Source organism: Amia ocellicauda, unplaced genomic scaffold (assembly GCF_036373705.1).
Source record: "Amia ocellicauda isolate fAmiCal2 unplaced genomic scaffold, fAmiCal2.hap1 HAP1_SCAFFOLD_33, whole genome shotgun sequence".
Lineage (NCBI taxonomy): Eukaryota > Metazoa > Chordata > Actinopteri > Amiiformes > Amiidae > Amia > Amia ocellicauda.
This window is the reverse complement of record NW_027102898.1, coordinates 265,026-290,772: the sequence shown is the minus strand read 5'-3', so window position 1 is coordinate 290,772 and position 25,747 is coordinate 265,026. Positions and strand designations below refer to the sequence as shown.

At 46.6% G+C, this 25,747-nt stretch overlaps 22 non-coding genes and 54 pseudogenes across 22 annotated transcripts; all 76 read left to right on the top strand.

Annotated features, from left to right (window-relative positions):
* Positions 1 to 12: 12 nt before the first annotated feature.
* On the top strand, positions 13 to 131 carry LOC136731601 (5S ribosomal RNA). The gene has a single exon (XR_010809594.1). It is a non-coding gene; the product is annotated as a 5S ribosomal RNA (ribosomal RNA).
* A 218-nt stretch (positions 132 to 349) lies between these two features.
* LOC136731895 (uncharacterized) lies at positions 350 to 468 on the top strand (annotated as a pseudogene).
* A 210-nt stretch (positions 469 to 678) lies between these two features.
* LOC136731787 (uncharacterized) lies at positions 679 to 797 on the top strand (annotated as a pseudogene).
* A 211-nt stretch (positions 798 to 1,008) lies between these two features.
* On the top strand, positions 1,009 to 1,127 carry LOC136731753 (uncharacterized; annotated as a pseudogene).
* Positions 1,128 to 1,337: 210 nt separating this feature from the next.
* LOC136731273 (5S ribosomal RNA) lies at positions 1,338 to 1,456 on the top strand. The gene has a single exon (XR_010809529.1). It is a non-coding gene; the product is annotated as a 5S ribosomal RNA (ribosomal RNA).
* Positions 1,457 to 1,675: 219 nt separating this feature from the next.
* LOC136731703 (5S ribosomal RNA) lies at positions 1,676 to 1,793 on the top strand. The gene has a single exon (XR_010809691.1). It is a non-coding gene; the product is annotated as a 5S ribosomal RNA (ribosomal RNA).
* Positions 1,794 to 2,013: 220 nt separating this feature from the next.
* On the top strand, positions 2,014 to 2,132 carry LOC136731977 (uncharacterized; annotated as a pseudogene).
* A 208-nt stretch (positions 2,133 to 2,340) lies between these two features.
* LOC136731752 (uncharacterized) lies at positions 2,341 to 2,459 on the top strand (annotated as a pseudogene).
* Positions 2,460 to 2,669: 210 nt separating this feature from the next.
* LOC136731119 (uncharacterized) lies at positions 2,670 to 2,788 on the top strand (annotated as a pseudogene).
* A 218-nt stretch (positions 2,789 to 3,006) lies between these two features.
* LOC136731600 (5S ribosomal RNA) lies at positions 3,007 to 3,125 on the top strand. Its single transcript, XR_010809593.1, has one exon. It is a non-coding gene; the product is annotated as a 5S ribosomal RNA (ribosomal RNA).
* Positions 3,126 to 3,343: 218 nt separating this feature from the next.
* LOC136731894 (uncharacterized) lies at positions 3,344 to 3,462 on the top strand (annotated as a pseudogene).
* Positions 3,463 to 3,672: 210 nt separating this feature from the next.
* On the top strand, positions 3,673 to 3,791 carry LOC136731786 (uncharacterized; annotated as a pseudogene).
* A 211-nt stretch (positions 3,792 to 4,002) lies between these two features.
* Positions 4,003 to 4,121, top strand: LOC136731751 (uncharacterized; annotated as a pseudogene).
* A 210-nt stretch (positions 4,122 to 4,331) lies between these two features.
* LOC136731175 (5S ribosomal RNA) lies at positions 4,332 to 4,450 on the top strand. Its single transcript, XR_010809520.1, has one exon. It is a non-coding gene; the product is annotated as a 5S ribosomal RNA (ribosomal RNA).
* A 219-nt stretch (positions 4,451 to 4,669) lies between these two features.
* On the top strand, positions 4,670 to 4,787 carry LOC136731702 (5S ribosomal RNA). The gene has a single exon (XR_010809690.1). It is a non-coding gene; the product is annotated as a 5S ribosomal RNA (ribosomal RNA).
* Positions 4,788 to 5,007: 220 nt separating this feature from the next.
* Positions 5,008 to 5,126, top strand: LOC136731976 (uncharacterized; annotated as a pseudogene).
* A 215-nt stretch (positions 5,127 to 5,341) lies between these two features.
* On the top strand, positions 5,342 to 5,460 carry LOC136731946 (5S ribosomal RNA). Its single transcript, XR_010809737.1, has one exon. It is a non-coding gene; the product is annotated as a 5S ribosomal RNA (ribosomal RNA).
* Positions 5,461 to 5,686: 226 nt separating this feature from the next.
* On the top strand, positions 5,687 to 5,805 carry LOC136731736 (uncharacterized; annotated as a pseudogene).
* A 217-nt stretch (positions 5,806 to 6,022) lies between these two features.
* On the top strand, positions 6,023 to 6,141 carry LOC136731591 (5S ribosomal RNA). Its single transcript, XR_010809584.1, has one exon. It is a non-coding gene; the product is annotated as a 5S ribosomal RNA (ribosomal RNA).
* A 209-nt stretch (positions 6,142 to 6,350) lies between these two features.
* On the top strand, positions 6,351 to 6,469 carry LOC136731694 (5S ribosomal RNA). The gene has a single exon (XR_010809682.1). It is a non-coding gene; the product is annotated as a 5S ribosomal RNA (ribosomal RNA).
* A 209-nt stretch (positions 6,470 to 6,678) lies between these two features.
* Positions 6,679 to 6,797, top strand: LOC136731469 (uncharacterized; annotated as a pseudogene).
* A 209-nt stretch (positions 6,798 to 7,006) lies between these two features.
* On the top strand, positions 7,007 to 7,125 carry LOC136731208 (uncharacterized; annotated as a pseudogene).
* A 208-nt stretch (positions 7,126 to 7,333) lies between these two features.
* LOC136731692 (5S ribosomal RNA) lies at positions 7,334 to 7,452 on the top strand. The gene has a single exon (XR_010809680.1). It is a non-coding gene; the product is annotated as a 5S ribosomal RNA (ribosomal RNA).
* A 218-nt stretch (positions 7,453 to 7,670) lies between these two features.
* Positions 7,671 to 7,789, top strand: LOC136731351 (uncharacterized; annotated as a pseudogene).
* Positions 7,790 to 8,004: 215 nt separating this feature from the next.
* On the top strand, positions 8,005 to 8,123 carry LOC136731483 (uncharacterized; annotated as a pseudogene).
* A 221-nt stretch (positions 8,124 to 8,344) lies between these two features.
* Positions 8,345 to 8,462, top strand: LOC136731625 (5S ribosomal RNA). Its single transcript, XR_010809617.1, has one exon. It is a non-coding gene; the product is annotated as a 5S ribosomal RNA (ribosomal RNA).
* Positions 8,463 to 8,681: 219 nt separating this feature from the next.
* On the top strand, positions 8,682 to 8,800 carry LOC136731663 (5S ribosomal RNA). Its single transcript, XR_010809653.1, has one exon. It is a non-coding gene; the product is annotated as a 5S ribosomal RNA (ribosomal RNA).
* Positions 8,801 to 9,010: 210 nt separating this feature from the next.
* On the top strand, positions 9,011 to 9,129 carry LOC136731279 (uncharacterized; annotated as a pseudogene).
* A 224-nt stretch (positions 9,130 to 9,353) lies between these two features.
* On the top strand, positions 9,354 to 9,472 carry LOC136731815 (uncharacterized; annotated as a pseudogene).
* A 210-nt stretch (positions 9,473 to 9,682) lies between these two features.
* Positions 9,683 to 9,801, top strand: LOC136731452 (uncharacterized; annotated as a pseudogene).
* A 216-nt stretch (positions 9,802 to 10,017) lies between these two features.
* LOC136731588 (5S ribosomal RNA) lies at positions 10,018 to 10,136 on the top strand. Its single transcript, XR_010809581.1, has one exon. It is a non-coding gene; the product is annotated as a 5S ribosomal RNA (ribosomal RNA).
* Positions 10,137 to 10,352: 216 nt separating this feature from the next.
* On the top strand, positions 10,353 to 10,471 carry LOC136731327 (uncharacterized; annotated as a pseudogene).
* A 209-nt stretch (positions 10,472 to 10,680) lies between these two features.
* On the top strand, positions 10,681 to 10,799 carry LOC136731936 (uncharacterized; annotated as a pseudogene).
* Positions 10,800 to 11,019: 220 nt separating this feature from the next.
* On the top strand, positions 11,020 to 11,138 carry LOC136731150 (uncharacterized; annotated as a pseudogene).
* A 225-nt stretch (positions 11,139 to 11,363) lies between these two features.
* Positions 11,364 to 11,482, top strand: LOC136731275 (uncharacterized; annotated as a pseudogene).
* Positions 11,483 to 11,692: 210 nt separating this feature from the next.
* On the top strand, positions 11,693 to 11,811 carry LOC136731858 (uncharacterized; annotated as a pseudogene).
* A 221-nt stretch (positions 11,812 to 12,032) lies between these two features.
* LOC136731740 (uncharacterized) lies at positions 12,033 to 12,151 on the top strand (annotated as a pseudogene).
* A 210-nt stretch (positions 12,152 to 12,361) lies between these two features.
* LOC136731495 (uncharacterized) lies at positions 12,362 to 12,480 on the top strand (annotated as a pseudogene).
* Positions 12,481 to 12,689: 209 nt separating this feature from the next.
* LOC136731362 (uncharacterized) lies at positions 12,690 to 12,808 on the top strand (annotated as a pseudogene).
* Positions 12,809 to 13,019: 211 nt separating this feature from the next.
* LOC136731749 (uncharacterized) lies at positions 13,020 to 13,138 on the top strand (annotated as a pseudogene).
* Positions 13,139 to 13,364: 226 nt separating this feature from the next.
* Positions 13,365 to 13,483, top strand: LOC136731664 (5S ribosomal RNA). Its single transcript, XR_010809654.1, has one exon. It is a non-coding gene; the product is annotated as a 5S ribosomal RNA (ribosomal RNA).
* Positions 13,484 to 13,693: 210 nt separating this feature from the next.
* Positions 13,694 to 13,812, top strand: LOC136731108 (uncharacterized; annotated as a pseudogene).
* Positions 13,813 to 14,038: 226 nt separating this feature from the next.
* On the top strand, positions 14,039 to 14,157 carry LOC136731342 (uncharacterized; annotated as a pseudogene).
* A 214-nt stretch (positions 14,158 to 14,371) lies between these two features.
* Positions 14,372 to 14,490, top strand: LOC136731982 (uncharacterized; annotated as a pseudogene).
* A 219-nt stretch (positions 14,491 to 14,709) lies between these two features.
* LOC136731984 (uncharacterized) lies at positions 14,710 to 14,828 on the top strand (annotated as a pseudogene).
* Positions 14,829 to 15,045: 217 nt separating this feature from the next.
* On the top strand, positions 15,046 to 15,164 carry LOC136731529 (uncharacterized; annotated as a pseudogene).
* A 224-nt stretch (positions 15,165 to 15,388) lies between these two features.
* On the top strand, positions 15,389 to 15,507 carry LOC136732023 (uncharacterized; annotated as a pseudogene).
* Positions 15,508 to 15,716: 209 nt separating this feature from the next.
* On the top strand, positions 15,717 to 15,835 carry LOC136731738 (5S ribosomal RNA). Its single transcript, XR_010809717.1, has one exon. It is a non-coding gene; the product is annotated as a 5S ribosomal RNA (ribosomal RNA).
* Positions 15,836 to 16,045: 210 nt separating this feature from the next.
* On the top strand, positions 16,046 to 16,164 carry LOC136731430 (uncharacterized; annotated as a pseudogene).
* Positions 16,165 to 16,380: 216 nt separating this feature from the next.
* LOC136731845 (uncharacterized) lies at positions 16,381 to 16,499 on the top strand (annotated as a pseudogene).
* Positions 16,500 to 16,713: 214 nt separating this feature from the next.
* Positions 16,714 to 16,832, top strand: LOC136731830 (uncharacterized; annotated as a pseudogene).
* A 219-nt stretch (positions 16,833 to 17,051) lies between these two features.
* Positions 17,052 to 17,170, top strand: LOC136731322 (uncharacterized; annotated as a pseudogene).
* A 215-nt stretch (positions 17,171 to 17,385) lies between these two features.
* LOC136731829 (uncharacterized) lies at positions 17,386 to 17,504 on the top strand (annotated as a pseudogene).
* Positions 17,505 to 17,724: 220 nt separating this feature from the next.
* LOC136731803 (uncharacterized) lies at positions 17,725 to 17,843 on the top strand (annotated as a pseudogene).
* Positions 17,844 to 18,063: 220 nt separating this feature from the next.
* On the top strand, positions 18,064 to 18,181 carry LOC136731952 (uncharacterized; annotated as a pseudogene).
* A 553-nt stretch (positions 18,182 to 18,734) lies between these two features.
* Positions 18,735 to 18,853, top strand: LOC136731302 (5S ribosomal RNA). The gene has a single exon (XR_010809532.1). It is a non-coding gene; the product is annotated as a 5S ribosomal RNA (ribosomal RNA).
* Positions 18,854 to 19,069: 216 nt separating this feature from the next.
* Positions 19,070 to 19,188, top strand: LOC136731632 (5S ribosomal RNA). Its single transcript, XR_010809624.1, has one exon. It is a non-coding gene; the product is annotated as a 5S ribosomal RNA (ribosomal RNA).
* Positions 19,189 to 19,411: 223 nt separating this feature from the next.
* Positions 19,412 to 19,530, top strand: LOC136731539 (uncharacterized; annotated as a pseudogene).
* Positions 19,531 to 19,738: 208 nt separating this feature from the next.
* On the top strand, positions 19,739 to 19,856 carry LOC136731143 (uncharacterized; annotated as a pseudogene).
* Positions 19,857 to 20,072: 216 nt separating this feature from the next.
* On the top strand, positions 20,073 to 20,191 carry LOC136731497 (uncharacterized; annotated as a pseudogene).
* A 224-nt stretch (positions 20,192 to 20,415) lies between these two features.
* LOC136731341 (uncharacterized) lies at positions 20,416 to 20,534 on the top strand (annotated as a pseudogene).
* A 221-nt stretch (positions 20,535 to 20,755) lies between these two features.
* Positions 20,756 to 20,874, top strand: LOC136731906 (uncharacterized; annotated as a pseudogene).
* Positions 20,875 to 21,093: 219 nt separating this feature from the next.
* Positions 21,094 to 21,212, top strand: LOC136731459 (uncharacterized; annotated as a pseudogene).
* A 217-nt stretch (positions 21,213 to 21,429) lies between these two features.
* LOC136731882 (uncharacterized) lies at positions 21,430 to 21,548 on the top strand (annotated as a pseudogene).
* A 209-nt stretch (positions 21,549 to 21,757) lies between these two features.
* LOC136731401 (uncharacterized) lies at positions 21,758 to 21,876 on the top strand (annotated as a pseudogene).
* Positions 21,877 to 22,100: 224 nt separating this feature from the next.
* LOC136731516 (uncharacterized) lies at positions 22,101 to 22,219 on the top strand (annotated as a pseudogene).
* Positions 22,220 to 22,439: 220 nt separating this feature from the next.
* Positions 22,440 to 22,558, top strand: LOC136731919 (uncharacterized; annotated as a pseudogene).
* A 219-nt stretch (positions 22,559 to 22,777) lies between these two features.
* Positions 22,778 to 22,896, top strand: LOC136731677 (5S ribosomal RNA). The gene has a single exon (XR_010809666.1). It is a non-coding gene; the product is annotated as a 5S ribosomal RNA (ribosomal RNA).
* Positions 22,897 to 23,116: 220 nt separating this feature from the next.
* Positions 23,117 to 23,235, top strand: LOC136731673 (5S ribosomal RNA). The gene has a single exon (XR_010809662.1). It is a non-coding gene; the product is annotated as a 5S ribosomal RNA (ribosomal RNA).
* A 210-nt stretch (positions 23,236 to 23,445) lies between these two features.
* LOC136731446 (uncharacterized) lies at positions 23,446 to 23,564 on the top strand (annotated as a pseudogene).
* A 213-nt stretch (positions 23,565 to 23,777) lies between these two features.
* Positions 23,778 to 23,896, top strand: LOC136731681 (5S ribosomal RNA). Its single transcript, XR_010809670.1, has one exon. It is a non-coding gene; the product is annotated as a 5S ribosomal RNA (ribosomal RNA).
* A 220-nt stretch (positions 23,897 to 24,116) lies between these two features.
* Positions 24,117 to 24,235, top strand: LOC136731913 (5S ribosomal RNA). Its single transcript, XR_010809734.1, has one exon. It is a non-coding gene; the product is annotated as a 5S ribosomal RNA (ribosomal RNA).
* Positions 24,236 to 24,445: 210 nt separating this feature from the next.
* LOC136731445 (uncharacterized) lies at positions 24,446 to 24,564 on the top strand (annotated as a pseudogene).
* Positions 24,565 to 24,788: 224 nt separating this feature from the next.
* On the top strand, positions 24,789 to 24,907 carry LOC136731658 (5S ribosomal RNA). Its single transcript, XR_010809648.1, has one exon. It is a non-coding gene; the product is annotated as a 5S ribosomal RNA (ribosomal RNA).
* Positions 24,908 to 25,115: 208 nt separating this feature from the next.
* On the top strand, positions 25,116 to 25,234 carry LOC136731901 (uncharacterized; annotated as a pseudogene).
* A 209-nt stretch (positions 25,235 to 25,443) lies between these two features.
* Positions 25,444 to 25,562, top strand: LOC136732025 (uncharacterized; annotated as a pseudogene).
* Positions 25,563 to 25,747: the final 185 nt, after the last annotated feature.

Here is a 25,747-nt window from a genome sequence, read left to right as displayed (position 1 = left end):
CCAGGCATCTTGGCTTGCGGCCACACCATCCTGAACGCGCCCGATCTCGTCAGATCTCGGAAGCTAAACGGGGAAGGACCTGGTCAGTATTTGGTTGGGTGACTTCCTGGAAATACCAGGTGCTGCAAGCTTTTTACGTCTCCTGGGTAACTTCATCGTAGCTCTTAATACTCTCTTTCAGTCTGGAGGAGATATTATTGAAGAATTGTACACGTACCCGGCTACTTTCAACAGCCTTTGCTGCACTGATATTTTTCCCTCCATTTTTCTTTTTTTTTTTTTTTTTTTTGCTGGAAGTTCCGTCAATACCCGCCAACCTTTAAGAGACATCATGCAGCCAGGCCTCTCGGCTTGTGGCCACACCGTCCTGAATCCGCCCGATCTCGTAAGATCTCGGAAGCTAAACGGGGCAGGGCCTGGTCAGTACTTGGATGGCTGACCTCCTAGAAATACCAGGTGCTGCAAGCTTTTTACGTCTCCTGGGTAACTTAATCGTAGCTCTTAATACTCTCTTTCTGTCTGCAGGAGATATAATTGAAGAATTGTACACGTACCCGGCTACTTTCAACACCCTTTGCTGCACTGGTATTTCTCCCTCCATTTCTCTTATTTTTATTTGCTGGATGTTCCGTCAAAACCCGCCAACCATTAAGAGACATCATGCAGCCAGGCCTCTTGGCTTGCAGCCACACCGTCCTGAACGCCCCCGATCTCATCAGATCTTGGAATTTAAACGGGGCAGGGCCTGGTCAGTACTTGGATGGGTGACCTCCTGAAAATGCCAGGTGCTGCAAGCTTTTTACGTCTCCTGGGTAACTTCATCGTTGCTCTTAATACTCTCTTTCAGTCTGGAGGAGATATAATTGAAGAATTGTACACGTACCTGGCTACTTTCAACACCCTTTGCTGCACTGATATTTTTACCACCATTTCTCTTGTTTTTTATTTGCTGGATGTTCCGTCAATACCCGCCAGCCATTAAGAGACATCATGCAGCCAGGCCTCTTGGCTTGCAGCCACACCGTCCTGAACGCCCCCGATCTCATCAGATCTTGGAATTTAAACGGGGCAGGGCCTGGTCAGTACTTGGATGGGTGACCTCCTGGAAATGCCAGGTGCTGCAAGCTTTTTACGTCTCCTGGGTAACTTCATCGTAGCTCTTAATACTCTCTTTCTGTCTGGAGGAGATATAATTGAAGAATTGTACACGTACCCGGGTACTTTCAACACCCTTTGCTGCACTGGTATTTTTCCCTCTATTTTTCTTTTTTTTTTTTGCTGGCAGTTCCGTCAATACCCGCCAGCCTTTAAGAGACATCATACAGCCAGGCCTCTTGGCTTGCGGCCACACCGTCCTGAACACGCCCGATCTCGTCAGATCTCGGAAGCTAAACGGGGCAGGGCCTGGTCAGTACTTGGATGGGAGACCTCCTGGAAATACCTGGTGCTGCAAGCTTTTTACGTCTCCTGGGAAACTTCATCGTAGCTCTTAATACTCTCTATCTGTCTGGAGGAGATATAATTGAAGTATTGTACACGTACCCGGCTATTTTCAACAGCCTTTGCTGCACTGATATTTTTCCCTCCATTTTCCATTTTTTTTTTTTTTTTTTTTGCTGGAAGTTCCGTCAATACCCGCCAGCCTTTAAGAGACATCATGCAGCCAGGCCTCTTGGCTTGCGGCCACACCGTCCTGAGCGCGCCCGATCTCGTCAGATCTCGGAAGCTAACGGGGCAGGGCCTGGTCAGTACTTGGATGGGTGACCTCCTGGAAATACCAGGTGCTGCAAGCTTTTTACGTCTCCTGGGTAACTTCATCGTAGCTCTTAATACTCTCTCTCTGTCTGGAGGAGATATAATTGAAGTATTGTACACGTATCCAGCTACTTTCAACACCCTTTCCTGCACTGATATTTTTCCCTCCATTTTTCTATTTTTTTTCTTTTTTTTTTTGCTGGAAATTCCGTCAATACCCGCCAGCCTTTAAGAGACATCATGCAGCCATGCATCTCGGCTTGCGGCCACACCATCCTGAACGCGCCCGATCTCGTCAGATCTCGGAAGCTAAACGGGGCAGGACCTGGTCAGTACATGAATGTGAGACCTCCTGGAAATACCTGGTGCTGCAAGCTTTTACGTCTTCTGGGTAACTTTATCGTAGCTCTTAATACTCTCTATCTGTCTGGAGGAGATATAATTGAAGTATTGTACACGTACCCAGCTACTGTCAACACCCATTGCTGCACTGGAATTTCTCCCTCCATTTCTCTTTTTTTTTTTGCTGGATGTTCCGTCAAAACCCGCCAACCATTAAGAGACATCATGCAGCCCGGCCTCTTGGCTTGCAGCCACACCGTCCTGAACGCCCCCGATCTCATCAGATCTTGGAATTTAAACGGGGCAGGGCCTGGTCAGTACTTGGATGGGTGACCTCCTGGAAATGCCAGGTGCTGCAAGCTTTTTACGTCTCCTGGGTAACTTCATCGTAGCTCTTAATACTCTCTATCTGTCTGGAGGAGATATAATTGAAGAATTGTACACGTACCCGGCTACTTTCATCACCCTTTCCTGCACTGGTATATTTCCCTCTATTTTTCTTTTTTTTTTTTGCTGGCAGTTCCGTCAATACCCGCCAGCCTTTAAGAGACATCATGCAGCCAGCCATCTCGGCTTGCGGCCACACCATCCTGAACGCGCCCGATCTCGTCAGATCTCGGAAACTGAACGGGGCAGGACCTGGTCAGTACTTGGATGGGAGACCTCCTGGAAATACCTGGTGATGCAAGCTTTTACGTCTCCTGGGTAACTTTATCGTAGCTCTTAATTCTCTCTTTCTGTCTGGAGGAGATATTATTGAAGAATTGTACACGTACCCGGCTACTTTCAACACCCTTTGCTGCACTGATATTTTTCCCTCCATTTTTCTATTTTTTTTTTTTTTTTTTTGCTGGAAATTCCGTCAATACCCGCCATCCTTTAAGAGACATCATGCAGCCAGGCATCTTGGCTTGCGGCCACACCATCCTGAACGCGCCCGATCTCGTCAGATCTCGGAAGCTAAACGGGGAAGGACCTGGTCAGTATTTGGTTGGGTGACTTCCTGGAAATACCAGGTGCTGCAAGCTTTTTACGTCTCCTGGGTAACTTCATCGTAGCTCTTAATACTCTCTTTCAGTCTGGAGGAGATATTATTGAAGAATTGTACACGTACCCGGCTACTTTCAACAGCCTTTGCTGCACTGATATTTTTCCCTCCATTTTTCTTTTTTTTTTTTTTTTTTTTGCTGGAAGTTCCGTCAATACCCGCCAACCTTTAAGAGACATCATGCAGCCAGGCCTCTCGGCTTGTGGCCACACCGTCCTGAATCCGCCCGATCTCGTAAGATCTCGGAAGCTAAACGGGGCAGGGCCTGGTCAGTACTTGGATGGCTGACCTCCTAGAAATACCAGGTGCTGCAAGCTTTTTACGTCTCCTGGGTAACTTCATCGTAGCTCTTAATACTCTCTTTCTGTCTGCAGGAGATATAATTGAAGAATTGTACACGTACCCGGCTACTTTCAACACCCTTTGCTGCACTGGTATTTCTCCCTCCATTTCTCTTATTTTTATTTGCTGGATGTTCCGTCAAAACCCGCCAACCATTAAGAGACATCATGCAGCCAGGCCTCTTGGCTTGCAGCCACACCGTCCTGAACGCCCCCGATCTCATCAGATCTTGGAATTTAAACGGGGCAGGGCCTGGTCAGTACTTGGATGGGTGACCTCCTGAAAATGCCAGGTGCTGCAAGCTTTTTACGTCTCCTGGGTAACTTCATCGTTGCTCTTAATACTCTCTTTCAGTCTGGAGGAGATATAATTGAAGAATTGTACACGTACCTGGCTACTTTCAACACCCTTTGCTGCACTGATATTTTTACCACCATTTCTCTTGTTTTTTATTTGCTGGATGTTCCGTCAATACCCGCCAGCCATTAAGAGACATCATGCAGCCAGGCCTCTTGGCTTGCAGCCACACCGTCCTGAACGCCCCCGATCTCATCAGATCTTGGAATTTAAACGGGGCAGGGCCTGGTCAGTACTTGGATGGGTGACCTCCTGGAAATGCCAGGTGCTGCAAGCTTTTTACGTCTCCTGGGTAACTTCATCGTAGCTCTTAATACTCTCTTTCTGTCTGGAGGAGATATAATTGAAGAATTGTACACGTACCCGGGTACTTTCAACACCCTTTGCTGCACTGGTATTTTTCCCTCTATTTTTCTTTTTTTTTTTTGCTGGCAGTTCCGTCAATACCCGCCAGCCTTTAAGAGACATCATACAGCCAGGCCTCTTGGCTTGCGGCCACACCGTCCTGAACACGCCCGATCTCGTCAGATCTCGGAAGCTAAACGGGGCAGGGCCTGGTCAGTACTTGGATGGGAGACCTCCTGGAAATAACTGGTGCTGCAAGCTTTTTACGTCTCCTGGGAAACTTCATCGTAGCTCTTAATACTCTCTATCTGTCTGGAGGAGATATAATTGAAGTATTGTACACGTACCCGGCTATTTTCAACAGCCTTTGCTGCACTGATATTTTTCCCTCCATTTTCCATTTTTTTTTTTTTTTTTTTTGCTGGAAGTTCCGTCAATACCCGCCAGCCTTTAAGAGACATCATGCAGCCAGGCCTCTTGGCTTGCGGCCACACCGTCCTGAGCGCGCCCGATCTCGTCAGATCTCGGAAGCTAACGGGGCAGGGCCTGGTCAGTACTTGGATGGGTGACCTCCTGGAAATACCAGGTGCTGCAAGCTTTTTACGTCTCCTGGGTAACTTCATCGTAGCTCTTAATACTCTCTCTCTGTCTGGAGGAGATATAATTGAAGTATTGTACACGTATCCAGCTACTTTCAACACCCTTTCCTGCACTGATATTTTTCCCTCCATTTTTCTATTTTTTTTCTTTTTTTTTTTGCTGGAAATTCCGTCAATACCCGCCAGCCTTTAAGAGACATCATGCAGCCATGCATCTCGGCTTGCGGCCACACCATCCTGAACGCGCCCGATCTCGTCAGATCTCGGAAGCTAAACGGGGCAGGACCTGGTCAGTACATGAATGTGAGACCTCCTGGAAATACCTGGTGCTGCAAGCTTTTACGTCTTCTGGGTAACTTTATCGTAGCTCTTAATACTCTCTATCTGTCTGGAGGAGATATAATTGAAGTATTGTACACGTACCCAGCTACTGTCAACACCCTTTGCTGCACTGATATTTTTCCATCCATTTTTCTTTTTTTTTTTTTTTTTTGCTGGAAGTTCCGTCAATACCCGCCAACCTTTAAGAGACATCATGCAGCCAGGCCTCTCGGCTTGCGGCCACACCGTCCTGAATGCACCCGATCTCGTCAGATCTCGGAAGCTAAACGGGGCAGGACCTGGTCAGTACTTGGATGGGAGACCTCCTAGAAATACCAGGTGCTGCAAGCTTTTTACGTCTCCTGGGTAACTTCATCGTAGCTCTTAATACTCTCTCTCTGTCTGGAGGAGATATAATTGAAGTATTGTACACGTATCCAGCTACTGTCAACACCCTTTGCTGCACTGATATTTTTCCATCCATTTTTCTTTTTTCTTTTTTTCTTTTTTTTTTTTTGCTGGAAGTTCCGTCAATACCCGCCAACCTTTAAGAGACATCATGCAGCCAGGCCTTTCGGCTTGTGGCCACACCGTCCTGAATGCGCCCGATCTCGTCAGATCTCGGAAGCTTAACGGGGCAGGGCCTGGTCAGTACTTGGATGGGAGACCTCCTAGAAATACCAGGTGCTGCAAGCTTTTTACGTCTCCTGGGTAACTTCATCGTAGCTCTTAATACTCTCTTTCTGTCTCCAGGAGATATAATTGAAGAATTGTACACGTACCCGGCTACTTTCAACACCCTTTGCTGCACTGATATTTTTCCATCCATTTTTCTTTTTTTTTTTTTTTTTTTGCTGGCAGTTCCGTCAATACCCGCCAACCTTTAAGAGACATCATGCAGCCAGGCCTCTCGGCTTGCGGCCACACCGTCCTGAATGCGCCCGATCTCGTCAGATCTCGGAAGCTAAACGGGGCAGGACCTGGTCAGTACTTGGATGGGAGACCTCCTAGAAATACCAGGTGCTGCAAGCTTTTTACGTCTCCTGGGTAACTTCATCGTAGCTCTTAATACTCTCTCTCTGTCTGGAGGAGATGTAATTGAAGAATTGTACACGTACCCGGCTACTTTCAACACCCTTTGCTGCACTGGTATATTTCCCTCTATTTTTCTTTTTTTTTTTGCTGGCAGTTCCGTCAATACCCGCCAGCCTTTAAGAGACATCATGCAGCCAGGCATCTCGGCTTGCGGCCACACCATCCTGAACGCGCCCGATCTCGTCAGATCTCGGAAGCTAAATGGGGCAGGGCCTGGTCAGTACTTGGATGGGAGACCTCCTAGAAATACCAGGTACTGCAAGCTTTTTACGTCTCCAGGGTAACTTCATCGTAGCTCTTAATACTCTCTTTCTGTCTCCAGGAGATATAATTGAAGAATTGTACACGTACCCGGCTACTTTCAACACCCTTTGCTTCACTGGTATATTTACCTCTATTTTTCTTTTTTTTTTTGCTGGCAGTTCCGTCAATACCCGCCAGCCTTTAAGAGACATCATGCAGCCAGGCATCTTGGCTTGCGGCCACACCATCCTGAACGCGGCCGATCTCGTCAGATCTTGGAAGCTAAACGGGGCAGGACCTGGTCAGTACATGGAAGTGAGACCTCCTGGAAATACCTAGTGCTGCAAGCTTTTACGTCTCCTGGGTAACTTTATCGTAGCTCTTAATACTCTCTTTCTGTCTGGAGAAGATATAATTGAAGAATTGTACACGTACCCGTCTACTTTCAACACCCTTTGCTGCACTGGTATTTTTCCCTCTATTTTTCTTTTTTTGTTTTGCTGGCAGTTCCGTCAATACCCGCCAGCCTTTAAGAGACATCATGCAGCCAGGCATCTTGGCTTGCGGCCACACCATCCTGAACGCGCCCGATCTCGTCAGATCTCGGAAGCTAAACGGGGCAGGACCTGGTCAGTACATGAATGTGAGACCTCCTGGAAATACCTTGTGCTGCAAGCTTTTACGTCTCCTGGGTAACTTTATCGTAGCTCTTAATACTCTCTATCTGTCTGGAGGAGATATAATTGAAGTATTGTACACGTACCCAGCTACTGTCAACACCCTTTGCTGCACTGATATTTTTCCATCCATTTTTTTTTTTTTTTTTGCTGGAAGTTCCGTCAATACCCGCCAACCTTTAAGAGACATCATGCAGGCAGGCCTTTCGGCTTGTGGCCACACCGTCCTGAATGCGCCCGATCTCGTCAGATCTCGGAAGCTAAACGGGGCAGGGCCTGGTCTGTAATTGGATGGGAGACCTCCTAGAAATACCAGGTGCTGCAAGCTTTTTACGTCTCCTGGGTAACTTCATCGTAGCTCTTAATACTCTCTTTCTGTCTCCAGGTGATATAATTGAAGAATTGTACACGTACCCGGCTACTTTCAACAGCCTTTCCTGCACTGATATTTTTCCCTCCATTTTTCTATTTTTTTTTTTTTTTTTTTCTGGAAATTCCGTGAATACCCGCCAGCCTTTAAGAGACATCATGCAGCCAGGCATCTCGGCTTGCGGCCACACCATCCTGAACTCGCCCGATCTCGTCAGATCTCGGAAGCTAAACGGGGCAGGACCTGGTCAGTACATAAATGTGAGACCTCCTGGAAATACCTCGTGCTGCAAGCTTTTACGTCTCCTGGGTAACTTTATCGTAGCTCTTAATACTCTCTATCTGTCTGGAGGAGATATAATTGAAGAATTGTACACGTACCCGGCTACCTTCAACACGCTTTGCTGCACTGATATTTGTCCCTCCATTTTTCTTTTTTCTTTTGTTTCTTGCTGGAAGTTCCATCAATACCCTCCAGCCTTTAAGAGACATCATGCAGCCAGGCCTCTTGGCTTGAGGCCACACCGTCCTGAAGACGCAAGATCTCGTCAGATCTCGGAAGAAAAACTGGGCAGGGCCTGGTCAGTAATTGGATGGGTGACCTCCTGGAAATACCAGGTGCTGAAAGCTTTTTACATCTCCTGGGTAACTTCATCGTAGCTCTTAATACTCTCATTCAGTCTGGAGGAGATATAATTGTAGAATTGTACATGTACCCGGCTACTTTCAACACCCTGTCCTGCACTGATATTTTTCCCTCCATTTTTCTATTTATTTATTTTTTATTTTTTGCTGGAAGTTCCGTCAATACCCGCCAGCCTTTAAGAGACATCATGCAGCCAGGCTTCTTAGCTTGCGGCCACACCGTCCTGAACGCGCCCGATCTCGTCAGATCTCGGAAGCTAACGGGGCAGGGCCTGGTCAGTACTTGGATGGGTGACCTCCTGGAAATACCAGGTGCTGCAAGCTTTTTACGTCTCCTGGGTAACTTTATCGTAGCTCTTAATACTCTCTTTCAGTCTGCAGGAGATATTATTGAAGAATTGTACACGTACCCGGCTACTTTCAACACCCTTTCCTGCACTGATATTTTTCCCTCCATTTTTCTATTTTTTTTTTTTTTTTTTTGCTGGAAGTTCCGTCAATACCCGCCAACCTTTAAGAGACATCATGCAGCCAGGCATTTCGGCTTGTGGCCACACCGTCCTGAATGCGCCCGATTTCGTCAGATCTCGGAAGCTAAACGGGGCAGGGCCTGGTCAGTACTTGGATGGGAGACCTCCTAGAAATACCAGGTGCTGCAAGCTTTTTACGTCTCCTGGGTAACTTCATCGTAGCTCTTAATACTCTCTTTCTGTCTCCAGGAGATATAATTGAAGAATTGTACACGTACCCGGCTACTTTCAACACCCTTTGCTGCACTGGTATATTTCCCTCTATTTTTCTTTTTTTTTTTTGCTGGCAGTTCCGTCAATACCCGCCAGCCTTTAAGAGACATCATGCAGCCAGGCATCTCGGCTTGCGGCCACACCATCCTGAACGCGCCCGATCTCGTCAGATCTCGGAAGCTAAATGGGGCAGGACCTGGTCAGTACATGAATGTGAGACCTCCTGGAAATACCTAGTGCTGCAAGCTTTTACGTCTCCTGGGTAACTTTATCGTAGCTCTTAATACTCTCTCTCTGTCTGGAGGAGATATAATTGAAGTATTGTACACGTATCCAGCTACTGTCAACACCCTTTGCTGCACTGATATTTTTCCATCCATTTTTCTTTTTTCTTTTTTTTTTTTTTTTTTTTGCTGGAAGTTCCGTTAATACCCGCCAACCTTTAAGAGACATCATGCAGCCAGGCCTTTCGGCTTGTGGCCACACCGTCCTGAATGCGCCCGATCTCGTCAGATCTCGGAAGCTAAACGGGGCAGGACCTGGTCAGTACATGGATGGGAGACCTCCTAGAAATACCAGGTGCTGCAAGCTTTTTACGTCTCCTGGGTAACTTCATCGTAGCTCTTAATACTCTCTTTCTGTCTCCAGGAGATATAATTGAAGAATTGTACACGAACCCGGCTACTTTCAACACCCTTTGCTGCACTGGTATATTTCCCTCTATTTTTCTTTTTTTTTTTTGCTGGCAGTTCCGTCAATACCCGCCAGCCTTTAAGAGACATCATGCAGCCAGGCATCTCGGCTTGCGGCCACACCATCATGAACTCGCCCGGTCTCGTCAGATCTTGGAAGCTAAACGGGACAGGACCTGGTCGGTACATGAATGTGAGACCTCCTGGAAATACCTGGTGCTGCAAGCCTTTTACGTCTCCTGGGTAACTTTATCGTAGCTCTTAATACTCTCTATCTGTCTGGAGGAGATATAATTGAAGTATTGTACACGTACCCAGCTACTGTCAACACCCTTTGCTGCACTGATATTTTTCCATCCATTTTTCTTTTTTTTTTTTTTTTTTGCTGGAAGTTCCGTCAATACCCGCCAACCTTTAAGAGACATCATGCAGCCAGGCCTCTTGGCTTGCGGCCACACCGTCCTGAATGCGCCCGATCTCGTCAGATCTCGGAAGCTAAACGGGGCAGGGCCTGGTCAGTACTTGGATGGGAGACCTCCTAGAAATACCAGGTGCTGCAAGCCTTTTACGTCTCCTGGGTAACTTCATCGTAGCTCTTAATACTCTCTTTCTGTCTCCAGGAGATATAATTGAAGAATTGTACACGTACTAGGCTACTTTCAACACCCTTTGCTGCACTGATATTTTTCCCTCCATTTTTCTTTTTATTTTATTTTTTTGCTGGAAGTTCCGTCAATATCCGCCAGCCTTTAAGAGACATCATGCAGCCAGGCCTCTTGGCTTGTAGTCACACTGTCCTGAACGCGCCCGATCATATCAGATTTCGGAAGCTAAACGGGGCAGGGCCTGGTCAATACTTGGATGTGTGACCTCCTGGAAATACCAGGTGCTGCAAGCTTTTTACGTCTCCTGGGTAACTTCATCGTAGCTCTTAATACTCTCTTTCTGTCTCCAGGAGATATAATTGAAGAATTGTACACGTACCCGGCTAATTTCAACACCCTTTGCTGCACTGGTATATTTCCCTCTATTTTTCTTTTTTTTTTTGCTGGCAGTTCCGTCAATACCCGCCAGCCTTTAAGAGACATCATGCAGCCAGGCCTTTCGGCTTGTGGCCACACAGTCCTGAATGCGCCCGATCTCGTCAGATCTCGAAAGCTAAACGGGGCAGGGCCTGGTCAGTACTTGGATGGGAGACCTCCTAGAAATACCAGGTGCTGCAAGCTTTTTACGTCTCCTGGGTAACTTCATCGTAGCTCTTAATACTCTCTTTCTGTCTCCAGGAGATATAATTGAAGAATTGTACACGTACCCGGCTACTTTCAACACCCTTTGCTGCACTGATATTTTTCCCTCCCTTTTTCTATTTTTTTTTTTTTTTTTTTTGCTGGAAGTTCCGTCAATACTTGCCAGCCTTTAAGAGACATCATGCAGCCAGGTCTCTTGGCTTGCGGCCACACCGTCCTGAACGCGCCTGATCTCATCATATCTCGGAAGCAAAACGGGGCAGGGTCTGGTCAGTACTTGGTTGGGTGACCTCCTGGAAATGCCAGGTGCTGCAAGCTTTTTACGTCTCCTGGGTAACTTCATCGTAGCTCTTAATACTCTCTTTCTGTCTGGAGGAGATATAATTGAAGAATTGTACACGTACCCGGCTACTTTCAAAACCCATTACTGCACTGATATTTTTCCCTCCATTTTTCTTTTTCATTTTTTTTTTTTTTTTTTTTGCTGGAAGTTCCGTCAATACCCGCCAGCCATTAAGAGACATCATGCAGCCAGGCCTCTTGGCTTGCGGCCACATTGTCCTGAACGTGCCTGATCTCGTTAGATCTCGGAAGCTAAACGGGGCAGGGCCTGATCAGTTATTGGATGGGAGACCTCCAGGAAATACCTGGTGCTGCAAGCTTTTTACGTCTCCTGGGAAACTTAATCGTAGCTCTTAATACTCTCTATCTGTCTGGAGGTGTTATAATTGAGGAATTGTACACGTACCCGGCTACTTTCATCAGCCTTTGCTGCACTGGTATTTCTCCCTCTATTTTTCTTTTTTTTTTTTGCTGGAAGTTCCGTCAATACCCGCCAGCCTTTAAGAGACATCATGCAGCCAGGCGTCTCGGCTTGCGGCCACACCATCCTGAACGCGCCCGATCTCGTCAGATCTCGGAAGCTAAACGGGGCGGGACCTGGTCAGTACTTGAATGTGAGACCTCCTGGAAATACCTGGTGCTGCAAGCCTTTTACGTCTCCTGGGTAACTTCATCGTAGCTCTTAATACTCTCTTTCTGTCTGGAGGAGATATAATTGAAGAATTGTACACGTACCCGGCTACTTTCAACACCCTTTCCTGCACTGATATTTTTCCCTCCATTTTTCTATTTTTTTTTTTTTTTTTATTTGCTGGAAATTCCGTCAATACCCGCCAGCCTTTAAGAGACATCATGCAGCCAGGCCTCTCGGCTTGTGGCCACACCGTCCTGAATGCGCCCGATCTCGTAAGATCTCGGAAGCTAAACGGGGCAGGGCCTGGTCAGTACTTGGATGGCTGACCTCCTAGAAATACCAGGTGCTGCAAGCTTTTTACGTCTCCTGGGTAACTTCATCGTAGCTCTTAATACGCTCTTTCTGTCTGGAGGAGATATAATTCAAGTATTGTACACGTACCCGGCTACTTTCAACACCCTTTGCTGCACTGGTATTTCTCCCTCCATTTCTCTTTTTTTTTATTGCTGGCAGTTCCGTCAATACCCGCCAGCCTTTAAGAGACATCATGCAGCCAGGCATCTCGGCTTGCGGCCACACCGTCCTGAACGCGTCCGATCTCGTAAGATCTCGGAAGCTGAACGGGGCAGTGCCTGTTCAGTACTTGCATGGGAGACCTGCTGGAAATAAAAGGTGCTGCAAGCATCTTACGTCTCCTGAGTAACTTCATCGTAGCTCTTAATACTCTCTTTCAGTCTGGAGGAGATATAATTGAAGAATTGTACACGTACCCGGCTACTTTCAACAGCCTTTGCTGCACTGGTATTTTTCCCTCTATTTTTCTTTTTATTTTTGCTGGCAGTTCCGTCAATACCCGCCAGCCTTTAAGAGACATCATGCAGCCAGGCCTCTCGGCTTGCGGCCACACCGTCCTGAACGCGCCCGATCTCGTCAGATCTCGGAATTTAAACGGGGCAGGGCCTGGTCAGTACTTTTATAGGTGACCTTTTGGAAATACGAGGTACTGCAAACTTTTTACGTCTCCTGGGTAACTTCATCGTAGCTCTTAATTCTCTCTTTCTGTCTGGAGGAGATATAATTGAAGAATTGTACATGTACCTGGCTACTTTCAACACCCTTTGCTGCACTGATATTTTTACCACCATTTCTCTTTTTTTTTATTTGCTGGCTGTTCCGTCAATACCCGCCAACCATTAAGAGACATCATGCAGCCAGGCCTCTCGGCTTGCAGCCACACCGTCCTGAACGCCCCCGATCTCATCAGATCTTGGAATTTAAACGGGGCAGGGCCTGGTCAGTACTTGGATGGGTGACCTCCTGGAAATGCCAGGTGCTGCAAGCTTTTTACGTCTCCTGGGTAACTTCATCGTAGCTCTTAATACTCTCTTTCTGTCTGGAGGAGATATAATTGAAGAATTGTACACGTACCCGGCTACTTTCAAAACCCATTACTGCACTGATATTTTTCCCTCCATTTTTCTTTTTCTTTATTTATTTTTTTTTTTTTTGCTGGAAGTTCCGTCAATACCCGTCAGCCTTTAAGAGACATCATGCAGCCAGGCCTCTTGGCTTGCGGCCACACCGTCCTGAATGCGCCCGATCTCGTCAGATCTCAGAAGCTAAACGGGGCAGGGCCTGGTCAGTACTTGGATGGGAGACCTCCTAGAAATACCAGGTGCTGCAAGCTTTTTACGTCTCCTGGGTAACTTCATCGTAGCTCTTAATACTCTCTTTCTGTCTGGAGAATATATAATTGAAGAATTGTACACGTACCCGGCTACTTTCAACACCCTTTGCTGCACTGGTATTTTTCCCTCTATCTTTCTTTTTTTTTTTTCCTGGCAGTTATGTCAATACCCGCCAGCCTTTAAGAGACATCATGCAGCCAGGCATCTCGGCTTGCGGCCACACCATCCTGAACGCGCCCGATCTCGTCAGATCTCGGAAGCTAAACGGGGCAGGACCTGGTCAGTACTTGATTGTGAGACCTCCTGGAAATACCTAGTGCTGCAAGCTTTTACGTCTCCTGGGTAACTTTATCGTTGCTCTTTATACTCTCTATCTGTCTGGAGGAGATATAATTGAAGTATTGTACACGTACCCGTCTACTTTCAACACCCTTTGCTGCACTGATATTTTTCCCTCCATTTTTCTTTTTCTTTTTATTTTTTTATTTTTTTTTGCTGGAAGTTCCGTCAATACCCGCCAGCCTTTAAGAGACATCATGCAGCAAGGCCTCTTGGCTTGCGGACACACCGTCCTGAACGCGCCCGATCTCGTCAGATCTCGGAATTTAAACGGGGCAGGGCCTGGTCAGTACTTTTATGGGTGACCTTCTGGAAATACGAGGTGTTGCAAACTTTTTACGTCTCCTGGGTATCTTCATCGTAGCTCTTAATTCTCTCTTTCTGTCTGGAGGATATATAATTGAAGAATTGTACACGTACCCGGCAACTTTCAACACCCTTTGCTGCACTGATATTCTTGCCTCCGTTTTTCTTTTTTTTTTTTTTTTGCTGGAAATTCCGTCAATACCCGCCAGCCTTTAAGAGACATCATGCAGCCAGGCATCTTGGCTTGCGGCCACACCATCCTGAACACGCCCGATCTCGTCAGATCTCGGAAGCTAAACGGGGCAGGACCTGGTCAGTACTTGAATGTGAGCCCTCCTGGAAATTCCTGGTGCTGCAAGCTTTTACGTCTCCTGGGTAACTTTATCGTAGCTCTTAATACTCTCTTTCAGTCTGGAGGAGATATAATTGAAGAATTGTACACGTACCCGGCTACTTTCAACACCATTTCCTGCACTGATATTTTTCCCTCCATTTTTCTATTTTTTTTTTTTTTTTTTATGCTGGAAATTCCGTCAATACCCGCCAGCCTTTAAGAGACATCATGCAGCAAGGCGTCTCGGCTTGTGGCCACACCGTCCTGAACGCGCCCGATCTTGTCAGATCTCGGAAACTAAACGGGGCAGGACCTGGTCAGTACTTGGATGGGAGACCTCCTGGAAGTACCAGGTGCTGCAAGCTTTTTACGTCACCTGGGGAACTTCGTCTTAGCTTTTAATACTCTCTTTCTGTCTGGAGGAGATTTAATTGAAGAATTGTACACGTACCCGGCTACTTTCAACACCCTTTCCTGCACTGATATTTTTCCCTCCATTTTTCCTTTTTCTTTTTTTTTTTTGCTGGAAGTTCCGTCAATACCCTCCAGCCTTTAAGAGACATCATGCAGCCAGGCATCTCGGCTTGCGGCCACACCATCCTGAACGCGCCCGATCTCGTCACATCTCGGAAGCTAAACGGGGCAGGACCTGGTCAGTACATGAAAGTGAGACCTCCTGGAAATACCTAGTGCTGCAAGCTTTTACGTCTCCTGGGTAACTTTATCGTAGCTCTCAATACTCTCTCTCTGTCTGGAGGAGATATAATTGAAGTATTGTACACGTATCCAGCTACTGTCAACACCCTTTGCTGCACTGATATTTTTCCATCCATTTTTCTTTTTTCTTTTTTTAAATTTTTTTTTTGCTGGAAGTTCCGTCAATACCCGCCAACCTTTAAGAGACATCATGCAGCCAGGCCTTTCGGCTTGTGGCCACACCGTCCTGAATGCGCCCGATCTCGTCAGATCTCGGAAGCTAAACGGGGCAGGGCCTTGTCAGTACTTGGATGGGAGACGTCCTAGAAATACCAGGTGCTGCAAGCTTTTTACGTCTCCTGGGTAACTTCATCGTAGCTCTTAATACTCTCTTTCTGTCTCCAGGAGATATAATTGAAGAATTGTACACGTACCCGGCTACTTTCAACACCCTTTGCTGCACTGGTATATTTCCCTCTATTTTTCTTTTTTTTTTTGCTGGAAGTTCCGTCAATACCCGCCAACCTTTAAGAGACATCATGCAGCCAGGCCTCTTGGCTTGCGGCCACACCGTCCTGAATGCGCCCGATCTCGTCAGATCTCGGAAGCTAAACGGGGCAGGGCCTGGTCAGTACTTGGATGGGAGACCTCCTAGAAATACCAGGTGCTGCAAGCTTTTTACGTCTCCTGGGTAACTTCATCGTAGCTCTTAATACTCTCTTTCTGTCTCCAGGTGATATAATTGAAGAATTGTACACGTACCCGGCTACTTTCAACACCCTTTGCTGCACTGGTATATTTCCCTCTATTTTTCTTTTTTTTTTTTGGTGGCAGTTCCGTCAATACCCGCCAGCCTTTAAGAGACATCATGCAGCCAGGCATCTCGGCTTGCGGCCACACCATCCTGAACGCGCCCGATCTCGTCAGATCTCGGAAGCTAAACGGGGCAGGACCTGGTCAGTAAATGAAAGTGAGACCTCCTGGAAATACCTAGTACTGCAAGCTTTTACGTCTCCTGGGTAACTTTATCGTAGCTCTTAATACTCTCTATCTGTCTGGAGGAGATATAATTGAAATATTGTACACGTACCCAGCTACTGTCAACACCCTTTGCTGCACTGATATTTTTCCATCCATTTTTCTTTTTTTTTTTTTTTTTTTGCTGGAAGTTCCGTCAATACCCGCCAACCTTTAAGAGACATCATGCAGCCAGGCTTCTCGGCTTGCGGCCAAACCGTCCTGAACGTGCCCGATCTCGTAAGATCTCGGAAGCTAAACGGGGCAGGACCTGGTCAGTACTTGGATGGGAGACCTCCTGGAAATACCTGGTGCTGCAAGATTTTACGTCTCCTGGGTAACTTTATCGTAGCTCTTAGTTCTTTCTTTCTGTTTGGAGGAGATATAATTTAAGAATTGTACACGTACCCAGCTACTGTCAACACCCTTTCCTGCACTGATATTTTTCCATCCATTTTTTTTTTTTTTTTTTTTTTTGCTGGAAATTCCGTCAATACACGCCAGCCTTTAAGAGACATCATGCAGCCAGAAATCTCGGCTTGCGGCCACACCGTCCTGAACGCGCCCGATCTCGTCAGATCTCGGAAGCTAAACGGGGCAGGACCTGGTCAGTACTTGAATGTGAGACCTCCTGGAAATACCTGGTGCTGCAAGCTTTTACGTCTCCTGGGTAACTTTATCGTAGCTCTTAATACTCTCTATCTGTCTGGAGGAGATATAATTGAAGAATTGTACACGTCCCCGGCTACTTTCAACACCCTTTCCTGCACTGATATTTTTCCCTCCAGTTTTCTATTTTTTTTTTTTTTTTTTTTGCTGGAAATTCCGTCAATACCCGCCAGCCTTTAAGAGACATCATGCAGCCAGGCATCTCGGCTTGCGGCCACACCATCCTGAGCTCGCCCGATCTCGTCAGATCTTGGAAGCTAAACGGGGCAGGACCTGGTCAGTACATGAATGTGAGACCTCCTGGAAATACCTGGTGCTGCAAGCTTTTACGTCTCCTGGGTAACTTTATCGTAGCTCTTAATACTCTCTATCTGTCTGGAGGAGATATATTTGAAGAATTGTACACGTACCCGGCTACTTTCAACACCCTTTCCTGCACTGATATTTTTCCATCCATTTTTCTTTTTTTTTTTTTTTTTTGCTGGAAATTCCGTCAATACACGCCAGCCTTTAAGAGACATCATGCAGCCAGAAATCTCGGCTTGCGGCCACACCGTCCTGAACGCGCCCGATCTCGTCAGATCTCGGAAGCTAAACGGGGCAGGACCTGGTCAGTACTTGAATGTGAGACCTCCTGGAAATACCTGGTGCTGCAAGCTTTTACGTCTCCTGGGTAACTTTATCGTAGCTCTTAATACTCTCTATCTGTCTGGAGGAGATATATTTGAAGAATTGTACACGTACCCGGCTACTTTCAACACCCTGTCCTGCACTGATATTTTTCCCTCCATTTTTCTATTTATTTATTTTTTATTTTTTGCTGGAAGTTCCGTCAATACCCGCCAGCCTTTAAGAGACATCATGCAGCCAGGCCTCTTGGCTTGCGGCCACACCGTCCTGAACACGCCCGATCTCATCAGATCTTGGTAGCTAAGCGGGGCAGGGCCTGGTCAGTACTTGGATGCGAGACCTCCTGGAAATACCTGGTGCTGCAAGCTTTTTACGTCTCCTGGGAAACTTCATCGTAGCTCTTAATACTCTCTATCTGTCTAGAGGAGATATAATTGAAGTATTGTACACGTACCCGGCTACTTTCAACAGCCTTTGCTGCACTGATATTTTTCCCTCCATTTTCCATTTTTTTTTTTTTTTTTATTTGCTGGAAGTTCCGTCAATACCCGCCAGCCTTTAAGAGACATCATGCAGCCAGGCCTCTTGGCTTGCGGCCACACCGTCCTGAACGCGCCCGATGTCGTCAGATCTCGGAAGCTAACGGGGCAGGGCCTGGTCAGTACTTGGATGGGTGACCTCCTGGAAATACCAGGTGCTGCAAGCTTTTTACGTCTCCTGGGTAACTTCATCATAGCTCTTAATACTCTCTTTCAGTCTGTAGGAGATATTATTGAAGAATTGTACACGTACCCGGCTACTTTCAAAACCCTTTGCTGCACTGATATTTTTCCCTCCATTTTTCTTTTTTCTTTTTTTTTTTGCTGGAAGTTCCGTCAATACCCGCCAGCCTTAAAGAGACATCATGCAGCCGGGCCTCTTGGCTTTCGGCCACACCGTCCTGAACGCGCATGATATCGTCAGATCTCGGAAGCTAAACGGGCAGGACCTGGTCAGTACTTGAATGTGAGACCTCCTGGAAATACCAGGTGCTGCAAGCTTTTACGTCTCCTGGGTAACTTTATCGTAGCTCTTAATACTCTCTTTCAGTCTGCAGGAGATATAATTGAAGAATTGTACACGTACCCGGCTACTTTCAACACCCTTTCCTGCACTGATATTTTTCCCTCCATTTTTCTATTTTTTTTTTTTTTTTTTTTGCTGGAAGTTCCGTCAATACCCGCCAACCTTTAAGAGACATCATGCAGCCAGGCCTTTCGGCTTGTGGCCACACCGTCCTGAATGCGCCCGATCTCGTCAGATCTCGGAAGCTAAACGGGGCAGGGCCTGGTCAGTACTTGGATGGGAGACCTCCTAGAAATACCAGGTGCTGCAAGCTTTTTACGTCTCCTGGGTAACTTCATCGTAGCTCTTAATACTCTCTATCTGTCTGGAGGAGATATAATTGAAGTATTGTACACGTACCCAGCTACTGTCAACACTATTTGCTGCACTGATATTTTTCCATCCATTTTTCTTTTTTTTTTTTTTTTTTGCTGGCAGTTCCGTCAATACCCGCCAGCCTTTAAGAGACATCATGCAGCCAGGCATCTTGGCTTGCGGCCACACCATCCTGAACGCGCCCGATCTCGTCAGATCTCGGAAGCTAAACGGGGCAGGGCCTGGTCAGTACTTTGATGGGAGACCTCCTGGAAATACCAGGTCCTGCAAGCTTTTTACGTCTCCTGGGTAACTTCATCGTAGCTCTTAATACTCTCTTTCTGTCTCCAGGAGATATAATTGAAGAATTGTACACGTACGTACCCGGCTACTTTCAACACCCTTTCCTGCACTGATATTTTTCCCTCCATTTTTCTTTTTTTTTTTTTTTTTTTTTGCTGGAAATTCCGTCAATACCCGCCAGCCTTTAAGAGACATCATGCAGCCAGACATCTCGGCTTGCGGCCACACCGTCCTGAACGCGCCCGATCTTGTCAGATCTCGGAAGCTAAACGGGGCAGGACCTGGTCAGAACATGAATGTGAGACCTCCTGGAAATACCTCGTGCTGCAAGCTTTTACGTCTCCTGGGTAACTTTATCGTAGCTCTTAATACTCTCTATCTGTCTGGAGGAGATATAATTGAAGTATTGTACACGTACCCGGCTACTTTCAACACCCTTTGCTGCACTGGTATATTTCCCTCTATTTTTCTTTTTTTTTTTGCTGGCAGTTCCGTCAATACCCGCCAGCCTTTAAGAGACATCATGCAGCCAGGCATCTCGGCTTGCGGCCACACCATCCTGAACGCGCCCGATCTCGTCAAATCTCGGAAGCTAACGGGGTAGGTCCTGGTCAGTACTTGGATGGGAGACCTCCTAGAAATACCAGGTGCTGCAAGCTTTTTACGTCTCCTGGGTAACTTCATCATAGCTCTTAATACTCTCTTTCAGTCTGGAGGAGATATTATTGAAGAATTGTACACGTACCCGGCTACTTTCAAAACCCTTTGCTGCACTGATATTTTTCCCTCCATTTTTCTTTTTTCTTTTTTTTTTTGCTGGAAGTTCCGTCAATACCCGCCAGCCTTAAAGAGACATCATGCAGCTGGGCCTCTCGGCTTTCGGCCACACCGTCCTGAATGCGCATGATATCGTCAGATCTCGGAAGCTAAGCGGGGCAGGACCTGGTCAGTACTTCAATGTGAGACCTCCTGGAAATACCAGGTGCTGCAAGCTTTTCCGTCTCCTGGGTAACTTCATCGTAGCTCTTAATACTCTCTCTCTGTCTGGAGGAGATATAATTGAAGTATTGTACACGTATCCAGCTACTGTCAACACCCTTTGCTGCACTGATATTTTTCCATCCATTTTTCTTTTTTCTTTTTTTATATATTTTTTTTGCTGGAAGTTCCGTCAATACCCGCCAACCTTTAAGAGACATCATGCAGCCAGGCATCTCGGCTTGCGGCCACACCGTCCTGAAGACGCAAGATCTCGTCAGATCTCGGAAGAAAAACTGGGCAGGGCCTGGTCAGTAATTGGATGGGTGACCTCCTGGAAATACCAGGTGCTGAAAGCTTTTTACATCTCCTGGGTAACTTCAGCGTAGCTCTTAATACTCTCATTCAGTCTGGAGGAGATATAATTGAAGTATTGTACACGTACCCGGCTACTTTCAACACCCTGTCCTGCACTGATATTTTTCCCTCCATTTTTCTATTTATTTATTTTTTATTTTTTGCTGGAAGTTCTGTCAATACCCGCCAGCCTTTAAGAGACATCATGCAGCCCGGCCTCTTGGCTTGTGGCCACACCGTCCTGAACACGCCCGATCTCGTCAGATCTCGGAAGCTAAACGGGGCAGGGCCTCGTCAGTACTTGGATGGGAGACCTCCTGGAAATACCTGGTACTGCAAGCTTTTTACGTCTCCTGGGAAACTTCATCGTAGCTCTTAATACTCTCTATCTGTCTGGAGGAGATATAATTGAAGTATTGTACACGTGCCCGGCTACTTTCAACAGCCTTTGCTGCACTGATATTTTTCCCTCCATTTTCCATTTTTTTTATTTTTTTTTTTGCTGGAAGTTCCGTCAATACCCGCCAGCCTTTAAGAGACATCATGCAGCCAGGCATCTCGGCTTGCGGCCACACCGTCCTGAACACGCCCGATCTCGTCAGATCTCGGAAGCTAAACGGGGCAGGACCTGGTCAGTACATGAAAGTGAGACCTCCTGGAAATACCTAGTTCTGCAAGCTTTTACGTCTCCTGGGTAACTTTATCGTAGCTCTTAATACTCTCTCTCTGTCTGGAGGAGATATAATTGAAGTATTGTACACGAACCCAGCTACTGTCAACACCATTTGCTGCACTGATATTTTTCCATCCATTTTTCTTTTTTTTTTTTTTTTTTTTGCTGGAAGTTCCGTCAATACCCGCCAACCTTTAAGAGACATCATGCAGCCAGGCCTTTCGGCTTGTGGCCACACCGTCCTGAATGCGCCCGATCTCGTTAGATCTCGGAAGCTAAACGGGCCAGGGCCTGGTCAGTACTTGGATGGGAGACCTCCTAGAAATACCAAGTGCTGCAAGCTTTTTACGTCTCCTGGGTAACTTCATCGTAGCTCTTAATACTCTCTTTCTGTCTCCAGGAGATATAATTGAAGAATTGTACACGTACCCGGCTACTTTCAACACCCTTTGCTGCACTGGTATATTTCCCTCTATTTTTCTTTTTTTTTTTGCTGGCAGTTCCGTCAATACCCGCCAGCCTTTAAGAGACATCATGCAGCCAGGCATCTTGGCTTGCGGCCACACCATCCTGAACGCGCCCGATCTCGTCAGATCTCGGAAGCTAAACGCGGCAGGACCTGGTCAGTACATGAAAGTGAGACCTCCTGGAAATACCTAGTGCTGCAAGCTTTTACGTCTCCTGGGTAACTTTATCGTAGCTCTTAATACTCTCTCTCTGTCTGGAGGAGATATAATTGAAGTATTGTACACGTACCCAGCTACTGTCAACACCCTTTGCTGCACTGATATTTTTCCATCCATTTTTCTTTTTTCTTTTTTTCTTTTTTTTTTTTGCTGGAAGTTCCGTCAATACCCGCCAACCTTTAAGAGACATCATGCAGCTGGGCCTCTCGGCTTTCGGCCACACCGTCCTGAATGCGCATGATATCGTCAGATCTCGGAAGCTAAACGGGGCAGGACCTGGTCAGTACTTGAATGTGAGACCTCCTGGAAATACCAGGTGCTGCAAGCTTTTACGTCTCCTGGGTAACTTTATCGTAGCTCTTAATACTCTCTTTCAGTCTGCAGGAGATATAATTGAAGAATTGTACACGTACCCGGCTACTTTCAACACCCTTTCCTGCACTGATATTTTTCCTTCCATTTTTCTATTTTTTTTTTTTTTTCTTTTTGCTGGAAGTTCCGTCAATACCCGCCAACCTTTAAGAGACATCATGCAGCCAGGCCTTTTGACTTGTGGCCACAACGTCCTGAATGCTCCCGATCTCGTCAGATCTCGGAAGCTAAACGGGGCAGGGCCTGGTCAGTACTTGGATGGGAGACCTCCTAGAAATACCAGGTGCTGCAAGCTTTTTACGTCTCCTGGGTAACTTCATCGTAGCTCTTAATACTCTCTTTCTGTCTCCAGGAGATATAATTGAAGAATTGTACACGTACCCGGCTACTTTCAACACCTTTTCCTGCACTGATATTTTTCCCTCCATTTTTCTTTTTTTTTTTTTTTTTTTTTGCTGGAAATTCCGTCAATACCCGCCAACCTTTAAGAGACATCATGCAGCCAGGCCTCTTGGCTTGCGGCCACACCGTCCTGAATGCGCTCGATCTCGTCAGATCTCGGAAGCTAAACGGGGCAGGGCCTGGTCAGTACTTGGATGGGAGACCTCCTAGAAATACCAGGTGCTGTAAGCCTTTTACGTCTCCTGGGTAACTTCATCGTAGCTCTTAATACTCTCTTTCTGTCTCCAGGAGATATAATTGAAGAATTGTACACGTACCCGGCTACTTTCAACACCCTTTCCTGCACTGATATTTTTCCCTCCATTTTTCTATTTTTTTTTTTTTTTTTTTTGCTGGAAATTCCGTCAATACCCGCCAGCCTTTAAGAGACATCATGCAGCCAGGCCTCTTGGCTTGCGGCCACACCGTCCTGAACGCGCCCGATCTCGTCAGATCTCAGAAGCTAAACGGGGCAGGGCCTGGTCAGTACTTGGATGGGAGACCTCCTAGAAATACCAGGTGCTGCAAGCTTTTTACGTCTCCTGGGTAACTTCATCGTAGCTCTTAATACTCTCTTTCTGTCTCCAGGAGATGTAATTGAAGAATTGTACACGTACCCGGCTACTTTCAACACCCTTTGCTGCACTGGTATATTTCCCTCTATTTTTCTTTTTTTTTTTTGCTGGCAGTTTCGTCAATACCCGCCAGCCTTTAAGAGACATCATGCAGCCAGGTATCTCGGCTTACGGCCACACCATCCTGAACGCGCCCGATCTCGTCAGATCTCGGAAGCTAAACGGGGCAGGACCTGGTCAGTACATGAAAGTGAGACCTCCTGGAAATACCTAGTGCTGCAAGCTTTCACGTCTCCTGGGTAACTTTATCGTAGCTCTTAATACTCTCTATCTGTCTGGAGGAGATATAATTGAAGTATAGTACACGTACCCAGCTACTGTCAACACCCTTTGCTGCACTGATATTTTTCCATCCATTTTTTTTTTTTTTTTTTTTTTGCTGGAAGTTCCGTCAATACCCGCCAACCTTTAAGAGACATCATGCAGCCAGGCCTCTTGGCTTGCGGCCACACCATCCTGAACGCGCCCGATCTCGTCAGATCTCGGAAGCTAAACGGGGCAGGGCCTGGTCAGTACTTGGATGGGAGACCTCCTAGAAATACCTGGTGCTGCAAGCCTTTTACGTCTCCTGGGTAACTTCATCGTAGCTCTTAATACTCTCTTTCTGTCTCCAGGAGATATAATTGAAGAATTGTACACGTACCCGGCTACTTTCAACACCCTTTCCTGCACTGATATTTTTCCCTCCATTTTTCTATTTTTTTTTTTTTTTTTTTTGCTGGAAATTCCGTCAATACCCGCCAGCCTTTAAGAGACATCATGCAGCCAGGCCTCTTGGCTTGCGGCCACACCGTCCTGAACGCGCCCGATCTCGTCAGATCTCGGAAGCTAAACGGGGCAGGGCCTGGTCAGTACTTGGATGGGAGACCTCCTAGAAATACCAGGTGCTGCAAGCTTTTTACGTCTCCTGGGTAACTTCATCGTAGCTCTTAATACTCTCTTTCTGTCTCCAGGAGATGTAATTGAAGAATTGTACACGTACCCGGCTACTTTCAACACCCTTTGCTGCACTGGTATATTTCCCTCTATTTTTCTTTTTTTTTTTTGCTGGCAGTTCCGTCAATACCCGCCAGCCTTTAAGAGACATCATGCAGCCAGGCATCTCGGCTTACGGCCACACCATCCTGAACGCGCCCGATCTCGTCAGATCTCGGAAGCTAAACGGGGCAGGACCTGGTCAGTACATGAAAGTGAGACCTCCTGGAAATACCTAGTGCTGCAAGCTTTTACGTCTCCTGGGTAACTTTATCGTAGCTCTTAATACTCTCTCTCTGTCTGGAGGAGATATAATTGAAGTATTGTGCACGTATCCAGCTACTGTCAACACCCTTTGCTGCACTGATTTTTTTCCATCCATTTTTCTTTTTTCTTTTTTTCTTTTTTTTTTTTGCTGGAAGTTCTGTCAATACCCGCCAACCTTTAAGAGACATCATGCAGCCAGGCCTTTCAGCTTGTGGCCACACCGTCCTGAATGCGCCCGATCTCGTCAGATCTCGGAAGCTAAACGGGGCAGGGCCTGGTCAGTATTTGGATGGGAGACCTCCTAGAAATACCAGGTGCTGCAAGCTTTTTACGTCTCCTGGGTAACTTCATCGTAGCTCTTAATACTCTCTTTCTGTCTCCAGGAGATATAATTGAAGAATTGTACACGTACCCGGCTACTTTCAACACCCTTTGCTGCACTGGTATATTTCCCTCTATTTTTCTTTTTTTTTTGCTGGCAGTTCCGTCAATTCCCGCCAGCCTTTAAGAGACATCATGCAGCCAGACATCTCGGCTTGCGGCCACACAATCCTGAAAGCGCCCGATCTCGTCAGACCTCGGAAGCTAAACGAGGCAGGGCCTGGTCAGTACTTGGATGGGAGACCTCCTAGAAATACCAGGTGCTGCAAGCTTTTTACGTCTCCTGGGTAACTTCATCGTAGCTCTTAATACTCTCTCTCTGTCTCCAGGAGATATAATTGAAGAATTGTACACGTACCCGGCTACTTTCAACACCCGTTGCTGCACTGGTATATTTACCTCTATTTTTCTTTTTTTTTTTTTCGGCAGTTCCGTCAATACCCGCCAGCCTTTAAGAGACATCATGCAGCCAGGCATCTTGGCTTGCGGCCACACCATCCTGAACGCGCCCGATCTCGTCAGATCTCGGAAGCTAATCGGGGCAGGACCTGGTCAGTACATGAATGTGAGACCTCCTGGAAATACCTGGTGCTGCAAGCTTTTACGTCTCCTGGGTAACTTAATCGTAGCTCTTAATACTCTCTATCTGTCTGGAGGAGATATAATTGAAGTATTGTACACGTACCCAGCTACTGTCAACACGCTTTGCTGCACTGATATTTTTCCATCCATTTTTCTTTTTTCTTTTTTATTTTTTTGCTGGAAATTCCGTCAATACCCGCTAG